Below are 7,816 nucleotides of genomic sequence, written 5' to 3' on the forward strand. Positions count from 1 at the left end.
TGGCTTCTCAAAAGAGGCGTTTGATGCCTTCAGCTCGGCTGACGCATACATCCGAGCTGCTCGAGATGGGCTTGGCAGAGCCACAAAGCAGCATTTAACAGATGTGCGGGTAAGGTTTATTTTGTCCGAAAAGGATAACCACATGCTAGTAGCCCCCGAGACTGAAAGTAGTTGGCACAAGTGATTTAAGAATCGATGTATAACCAGGTTCTGACGGAGAAGAACAACCTGCTAGCTGAAGAGCTGGAGCAGTGTCGGACACAGCTAAATGCTGCTACCGCCAAACTGAAAAAGTCCAAGAAGGCATCTTCTAGTAATGACCCCCTCCATCGAGGAATAACAATTATATAGTAGTTGTGCTAATACTGTTGCTTATCTCATAATAGGATCATCAGGTCAACTGGAAGAGAAGTTGAAAACCGCTCAAGCGGGAGAGAAAGAGGCAAAAAGACTACAGGCCACAGGCGAGCGTGTCCTGGCCCGAGTTAGAGAGGAGAAAAACAAACTCCAGGACTCAAACACCAAACTGGGCGAAGAACTGAAAAATGTGCGGGCCCAGCTAGCCAACTCCGTGAAGGAGAATAAAAAGCTGCGAGGCGGCATATTCAGTACGTGGCCGGATTTTACCTTATAATAGTTTGGAGGTAAAAGTAGCTGATAAAGCTATGATTGCAGGTATGTTGACGGGACGTCCCGAAGAGGAGGTGTCTGGATCATCAAGTGATCTTCTGCAAGGGCTGTCGCAATTGCACGAGCAAGCTCGGCAGGCAATGAGGAGTGTAGCCAAGGCCTTATGGCCATCCGCCTCCCCTCCAGGGAGTACGGAGGAGCTTGGAGAGTTGTTCAAGGGAGCGCGGCGGCGTATCCGACTATGGAAGATATCGGCCTTCCGAGAGGGTGCGCGAGAGGCCTGGGCCATGGTGAAAATGCGGTATACCAAGCTGGATCCAAATCACATGGCCCGGGTCGGACCGCTAGGGTCAAATGGGGAAGAAATTCCCATTAGTTTAGTGTATGACCAAGTAACACTAGCCGCCAAGTATTTCCAGCAGGATTGTAAGTTAGATAGCCTGCTGGACGACATAGAGGAGGAAGTTTTTAAGTCCTAAGTGACTATGTACTTTCCTTTGCATACGCAACTCTAGCTGGATTATAAAATGATTGTCATGGCAGACCTTTTCGCTTCGACCTTTGGACCCGAAGGTGTGGAGTATTTCCGAATACCAGAGCGGCCGAGTAGACCGGGTATGCATGGAAATCAGGCGTAGGGGTCATAGTTGCTTGAACATACAATTATCCGGCTAGTTATGTTATATTACATTAAGAGTGTAAGAAACATTTTCCAGAGAGAATAGTTCCGTTAAGGGTTTCTTTCCCTGGGTGTGCATGCATCGATGTGCATGTCCGAACTGTGATGAAGAAATCACAATGTGTATAGCTTCTGGGGGTTCACGATGGGACGAATGAAAAAACATCTTTAGTTCACCGACCGAATATTCCCTTAAGAACGCTAGCTTTCGGCTTCACCCAGTCTGAGGTACACATCCGGATGACCCGACAGTAATAATCGCAGAGGTGCTCCCTTTATGCCCTAGCCGAACTAACGGGAACGTAGGGCATAAGCACAGGAGCCAGGCAACCGAGATTGGCCAAAACTTAAGTCACATCGATGCACATAATGACGAAGAAAAAGTACATATGGAGAAAACACACATATGTGACGAGCTTGATGCTCGGAAAATTTAGAATCATTATAACTGAGCAACTTTCAAGCCCTCCCAGGCCATTAAGCCGTCCGATCGTCACTTTTTACGATTTTCGGTCGTCGGATTGGCCTGGATCGCAAGTAGGCTCGCTTCGTTCGCTACAGTTGAGCACCAACCGTTCTAGGCCGCTGCTCTGGTGACTTTTTTGGGCCTCTGTCGTTAAATTGGGTTTGATGGGCTTCTATTACCCTCCCCATCCGGGCAGGCGAAGGTACACTACTGGGCTTGGGAGGCGTACGAGCGACTGCGTTAGGTCCGTCCACTCGCGGCCGTAAACCCTAATCCAGTCCCGATCGAGGCGCGGCGGAGCGACCACATACTCCTTATTCGGTTGCTTCCAAGAAAAAGCCCCGATTGGAGGCGCAGCGGGAGCGACCGCATCGAATCCATCCACTCCGGATCCGAGGCGCAGAGAGGACCCAATGCATCCAGTCTGTCCCGATTCAAGGTGCGGCGGACCGACCACGTCGAATCCATCCAGCCCGGATTCATCCACTCCGTGAATCGCCGTCCGGCTGTTCGTCTCTTGAAACTGCTACCGTGGGTTTGAAGGAAGTAATCACTCTTCAGTTTCTCTCCAACCATTCATGACGGATGATGTGCGCCCCTCGCGGTCCTTAATGGATGCCTGGCTCTTTGTTTCTCATTCTTCCGCTGTGTATATATGCTTCCTCTAGGCTAACTTTTCTAACTCCAGCGACAGAACATCCATCAGCATGGTGCTCTTCTAGGTTCCCCTCTGTCTTTATTTTTTATCATCCATGTACGATATTTGCTTCTTCCACCCAACTTGTACAGGTATTGTTCAAACTGGGAGATGGTCGATTGATTCGGCCAGATATTGGAAACTGGTTCTCGCATTTTTTTTCTGAAATTCTTTAGGTGATAGTTCTAATGGCTTCTGGACAGGTAATTACTTCACTTGGACTACCAGATTTCATTTTTCGATTCATGTTTTACCATCCATGTTTTTACAGCATAGAAGATTAATTACTCATATATCTGTTATCCACACCATGGTTCTTCTATTTGTTGCTGTACGCAACAGGTTTAAGTGGAGCAGTGTAGTTATATGCGCAAAAGAATGTAGCCATACTGTTATAGAGGGGGGTGAAGCCTCAGTATCTTCTTCTATGCTGAAGTGAGCAAAGCCCAATAATCTTACCGATATTTGAAAGTATGTGTGTTGATTTTCAAGACACGGTGCAGGCTTTGCATCATTCCAAGCATAAGGTGAGTTTCTTTCTAGATTATTAATATTGTGAACAGAATTTGAATCAAGGTGCAAGGAACTCCAATTCGAGATACCTCAGATCCATGCCTAAAATTGAAACCTATCAGATCTTGACAAGCTAATACTTAACAATTTGCTCATGTTTATTCGCCTTCCATGTAAATGCAGCCTTTATCTTTAGGGATGTTCATGTGCGGGTCTTTCTAACTTACAGAATTTAACTTTTATCGATTATCATTGATGGAATCACCAACAAATAAAATGGGGGATAAATGCCTCTATTTTTTTCCTTAGCAAGCACGATCGGGTAGCAAAAATAAGTTATTTAGTGTTAAGTTGCACATAAATCTAAATAGTAGTAACTGATATCCCTCTTCTATTTTCTCCATACGATGCACCAATGGGTAACAAAAATATCCATCAAATTTGCATGAACAGTGTTATGTTCCCATCAATAAAGATTTCACCATTGGAGACAAAACAATCAGGCAAAATAATAGTACAGTAAAATTGACCTATTCCAGCTACACAACCAAAAGAAAAGTTTGCTGCTGCGCTTGCAGATTTAGCTTCACTGCAGGCAGAATGCAGCTTAGTTAGAAAACAGACCTACCTACTGGGAGTCAGACTAGCTCCTGTGGCTTTTCGATAAAAGGAGAGACAACTGGGAGCTGCCTGTCAAGTCAAGGACTTTAATGTAGCTTTCATGCAGCTTAATTTAGACTCCCCTCATTCTCAGTAGATTGTGCTTTCATCTCTGAATTCATGACATTCTCATTATTTGCAGAATTTTTGGTTTTGTTCGTTTCTATTTGTAAGATCTTGATGTATGGGAAATGTAATATTTTCAGGCAAGATACACTTGGTTCAGTCTGGGGTCAGTGATGTCAGCAAATCATTGGAAGAGTTCAGTAAGTGCAGTCTGTATTTCATTATTTTTCTTACAAGGGAAGGCATCACGGCATATAGTAAATAAGTGAAGACCATCGGACAGGCAACGTTTTTCTTTTCAGTGCTCTCCGCTGTGTCCGTGATCAGATTTGTGTGCATAAAGAAGTGGATGAACCTCTAACATGTGTTCATCACATAAGATCATCATAACAACCTTCCTTTTGGCAGGGGAGGGGCTATTTTAGTTACGACCTGAGGCACAACGAGCAGGAGGAGTTGGCCAACTGGAGTGCTAGATTCAGGGCAAGTTTGCCTAAGCACTTTTATTAGTTCCGTTGATAATACCAGGACTGGAGAACTGAAAGCCCTTGTAGATGCTAGAGGTGTGCTATTAAACCAAAAAATTAAGTACACAACATAATCCTATTACATAGTTCACGTGGTCGATTTTCACATGATTTCCAACTTCCTAAATTGGTTTTTTTTTTGCAGGAACAAGATTGACAACGGCCTTTTGCATTGCACTCTTGATAAAGCTTCAAGCTCAAGGCCTTTGTGAAGTTTTCCAGGAAGAAGATTGACTATAGCATCTTGGAGTGCACTAATATTAATAAATAAACCCTTCAATTTTTTTTGTCGCCCAAAGGCTACAAGTTCTGTAATTTACCCAAATACTTAGCATTTTCTCTACCCAAATAAGAGTGTAATGTTTCAGATCATATATTCCCAGTATTATTAAGACATCATGTATGTGAAGTTATTTGTGCTGTTCCAATGCTATTTTTTTGCAAATCTCTGAACGTGCCCTTCCTTCTGTGATGTTCTTTTAAGTGTTTGGTAGATTTGAACATGCGCTCATCTGAAAGCTCACTTGTTTCATTTAAGTTTTCACCATAACGATTCAGGGACCTTGAATCTGATTTGTCAAATGTAATCTTACATGAGAAAAAGCATGCTTAATTAGGAAAAAAATAAAGTTGATTTAGGCAATAGAACATTGATAACCAAACATATTTTCTCTCCGGTTGGTCCTCCATAGGATCTTTTCTTTCTTTATTAAAATGACCAAAAACTCCTATGTGAAACGGTTTTGCTAATTTACAGTCGGCTGTTTTGTAATTCGCTGACGTTCGAATTTCTGTCTGTTTGATCTCGCGTCGAGATTCGCGCTCGGTCCTGCTCTTTTGTGCTGGTTTTCGGGTCGCTTTTGTTTATCGGGCGCGGTTTTCTCCATCCGCCCGTTTTTCCTTGACCCGGCCGAACCGGTGGGCACTGTAGGTTTTTGTCCCTTTTGAATTTGGAGCGGGGTGTCGTTCCCCTTTCTCATTTGATAAGGCAGAGGGAGTGAGAGCTCGAGTGGCGGCGGAGGGCGAGGCGATTCCCCGTGTTCATGGCGATTTGGAGTTCATCCGCCCCAGGATTTTGACGGCATCCTCTTCGTTCTCGTCGCCCGCGGCTGCGCTGGTTTGTTGCCCTGTCTTCTCGCGCTTTTGTGCTTGCTTTTCGTGGCCATGTAGTTCCAGGTCTAGGTGATTTTTGGGTTCGCGGATCCGCGGGATGTGTATGTTTCTGGCGCAGTGTTCTCCATGCCCGTGATGTGTGTGTGTTTTGTGCGCGCGTGAATTTCTGGTAGGAGCCTGCAGTGTGCCGCACGTAGTCTCCATGCCCGAGGTGTGTGTGTTCCTGCAGATGTGGATGAGCGCCCGCCTTAGGGTTCTAGTTGTTGATGTGTAGGTATGCGTAGAGGATAGTTTTTCCTGGAGATGTTGTGGAGGTACGCGTAGTTGGTGTTAGTTTTCAGCTGCGGATCCCGTAGCTTGTGTCTGTAGTTCGAGTTGTGGCTAGAGCGCCTGAATTTTGTGATGTTTGTGTCGTTTTTGTCCGCTGTTGTTCATCCCGGTGGCTTACTGATCATCTCTATGTATTTTTTGTTCATTTTTGTTCTGCACTTTTCCTGAATTACATGCTTGTTTTTATGTATTTCCACCATGATATGAGTGTACATAATATCAAGGGTCTGCAGATTTATGTGCATGAAGTTCTGCTGTGCATTTTTGTCACCCTTTTCTAGTTCACATATATGCTCACTGCATTTTGTCCTGTAGAGGGTCACTGCTACCTTATGTGTCATGCCGTGGTCTTGTGTTTTTCTTGTGGATGCAGTCCAAATCCCGTGCCCTCCCCAGTTAGGTTGTTACTGTTGATGTGTATTTTTATGTGTCCTAGAGTTGATGTGGAAGTAGGCGTAGTAGGCATTTATGTTTCAGTGGTGGTTCCTATAGCTCTTGTCTCTGAATTCTGAGTTCTGGTTTGTAGCCACTGTAGGCTCTAAATTTTGGTCATCTTTGTAATGTTTTCTCGTCTCTTGCCCGTGGTTTCGTGGCCGTGTAGTCTCAGATCTAGGGGATTTTGTGGATCCGCAGAGTTTGTTTGCCATGGTGTTTGTAGTCCGCCGTGGTTGTGGCGTCGGAGGTTGCAGCGTGCCATGCGCAGTCCGCCGTGTCTTCCTTTTCCTGCTGTGGACGGAGGCCAATTCCTCCTGGTTAGGATCCCATAGGACATTTTTTGGAGGCAGTGTTGTGGCTGTTTGATGTGGAGGTAGGCGTAGAACGCTAGATTTCCCTTGCTGTTGATGTGGAGGTAGGTGTGGTAGGGTTTAGTTTTGAGGGGTGGATCCAGTAGATGTTGAACTCTGAAGGATCGAGTTCAGTGATTTCGCGCTCAGCATAACCTTGTCACTGTTGATGTGGAGGTTGGTGTGGTAGGGTTTTGTTATATTGTAAATTAGTGTAACTGAGATTTTTTTCAGAGTTGGTCTACATTTCCTATATAGAGCCTCTCTGCAGTTTTAAGTGTTTCAGTGTTTCTCGTTTTATAGCCTGAACCTTGTCACTGTGTAAGCTTTTTCCCTCTAATTACCGTGGGGATAGCTTGTCTTTTTATCATTTTCCCCTACAGTCTCTTCATGTAGCTACCCTGTTGTGCATCACAGAGTATTTTTCACCGGTAATTACTATGTAGTTTTGGGTGGTAGTTCACCCCTGTTTGTTGTGCAGCCCTGCAGTCTTTGATGTTTTTGTTGAAATCTGAATGATCCCATGACTTTTGTTCACCTATTTTCTGAACCTTACTAAGCAGTCGATGGATAAGTTTGTGCAGTCTTGATTTTTGTGAAACCTTTGTGGTGCTTTTTGACCACTCATGTTGTAACACCCCAGATGTAACTTTCCATATTTGTAACTCCAACTCTTGCCATTTTCGTCTATGTGTTATGATATTCCCTCCGTGGTTGGGTTTCGTTTTCGTTTTGCATTTTTGTTCATGTCATGCATCTCATATCATGTCATCATGTGCATTGCATTTGCATACGTGTTCGTCTTATGCGTCCGAGCATTTTCCCCGTTGTCCGTTTTGCAATCCGACACTCCCACGTGCACCGGCGCACCCCTCTTGTTTCTTTCGTGAGCGGGTGTTCAACGTTCTCGGAATGGACCGAGGTTTGCCAAGTGGCCTTGGTACACCACCGGTAGACCACCTGTCAAGTTTCGTTCCATTTGGAGGTCGTTTGATGCTCCAACGGTTAACCGGGTAACCGCAAAGTCCTTTTGTGTGTTGCAGCAAAACCCCCCTCCAAACAGCCCAAAACCCCTCTAAGTCCCCTCCATGCTCTAGGTCGTTCGATCACGATCGTGTGGGCGAAAACCGCACTCCATTTCGAGTCTCCTAACTTCCTCTACCTATAAAAACACCTCCCCCTCCGAATTTTCGGATCAAACCCTAGATCATTTCCCCTCCGCGCCGCCGGACGCTTCTTCCTCAGCCGCCGGACACGTCCGCCGCCGCCCCTCGCCCTATCCGCAGCCGCCATGTGGCGCCCGTACGCCACGCGCGCCGCTGGCCCGCCGGGCCCGTGCCTGCCCCCCCC

General features: G+C 45.5%; 2 long non-coding RNA genes across 5 annotated transcripts in view; both read left to right on the forward strand.

Annotated features, from left to right (window-relative positions):
- The first annotated feature begins 1,980 nt into the window (after positions 1-1,980).
- On the forward strand, positions 1,981-4,658 carry LOC123052605 (uncharacterized). 4 transcript variants are annotated; one of them, XR_006424810.1, is made up of 5 exons: positions 1,982-2,675; positions 2,815-2,999; positions 3,852-3,911; positions 4,120-4,274; positions 4,384-4,658. It is a non-coding gene; the product is annotated as an uncharacterized lncRNA (long non-coding RNA). The 4 variants fall into 4 exon arrangements; XR_006424809.1 differs by having other exon boundaries at positions 1,981-2,675; positions 3,852-4,274; XR_006424808.1 differs by having other exon boundaries at positions 1,982-2,999.
- A 615-nt stretch (positions 4,659-5,273) lies between these two features.
- LOC123049190 (uncharacterized) overlaps positions 5,274-7,816 on the forward strand; it is a 36,716-nt gene continuing 34,173 nt past the window's right edge. The window contains exon 1 of the long non-coding RNA XR_006423465.1: positions 5,274-5,355. This is a non-coding gene — a long non-coding RNA (uncharacterized lncRNA). The remainder of the gene's footprint in view (positions 5,356-7,816) is intronic.

Source organism: Triticum aestivum, chromosome 2D, assembly GCF_018294505.1.
Source record: "Triticum aestivum cultivar Chinese Spring chromosome 2D, IWGSC CS RefSeq v2.1, whole genome shotgun sequence".
Classification (NCBI taxonomy): Eukaryota; Viridiplantae; Streptophyta; class Magnoliopsida; order Poales; family Poaceae; genus Triticum; species Triticum aestivum.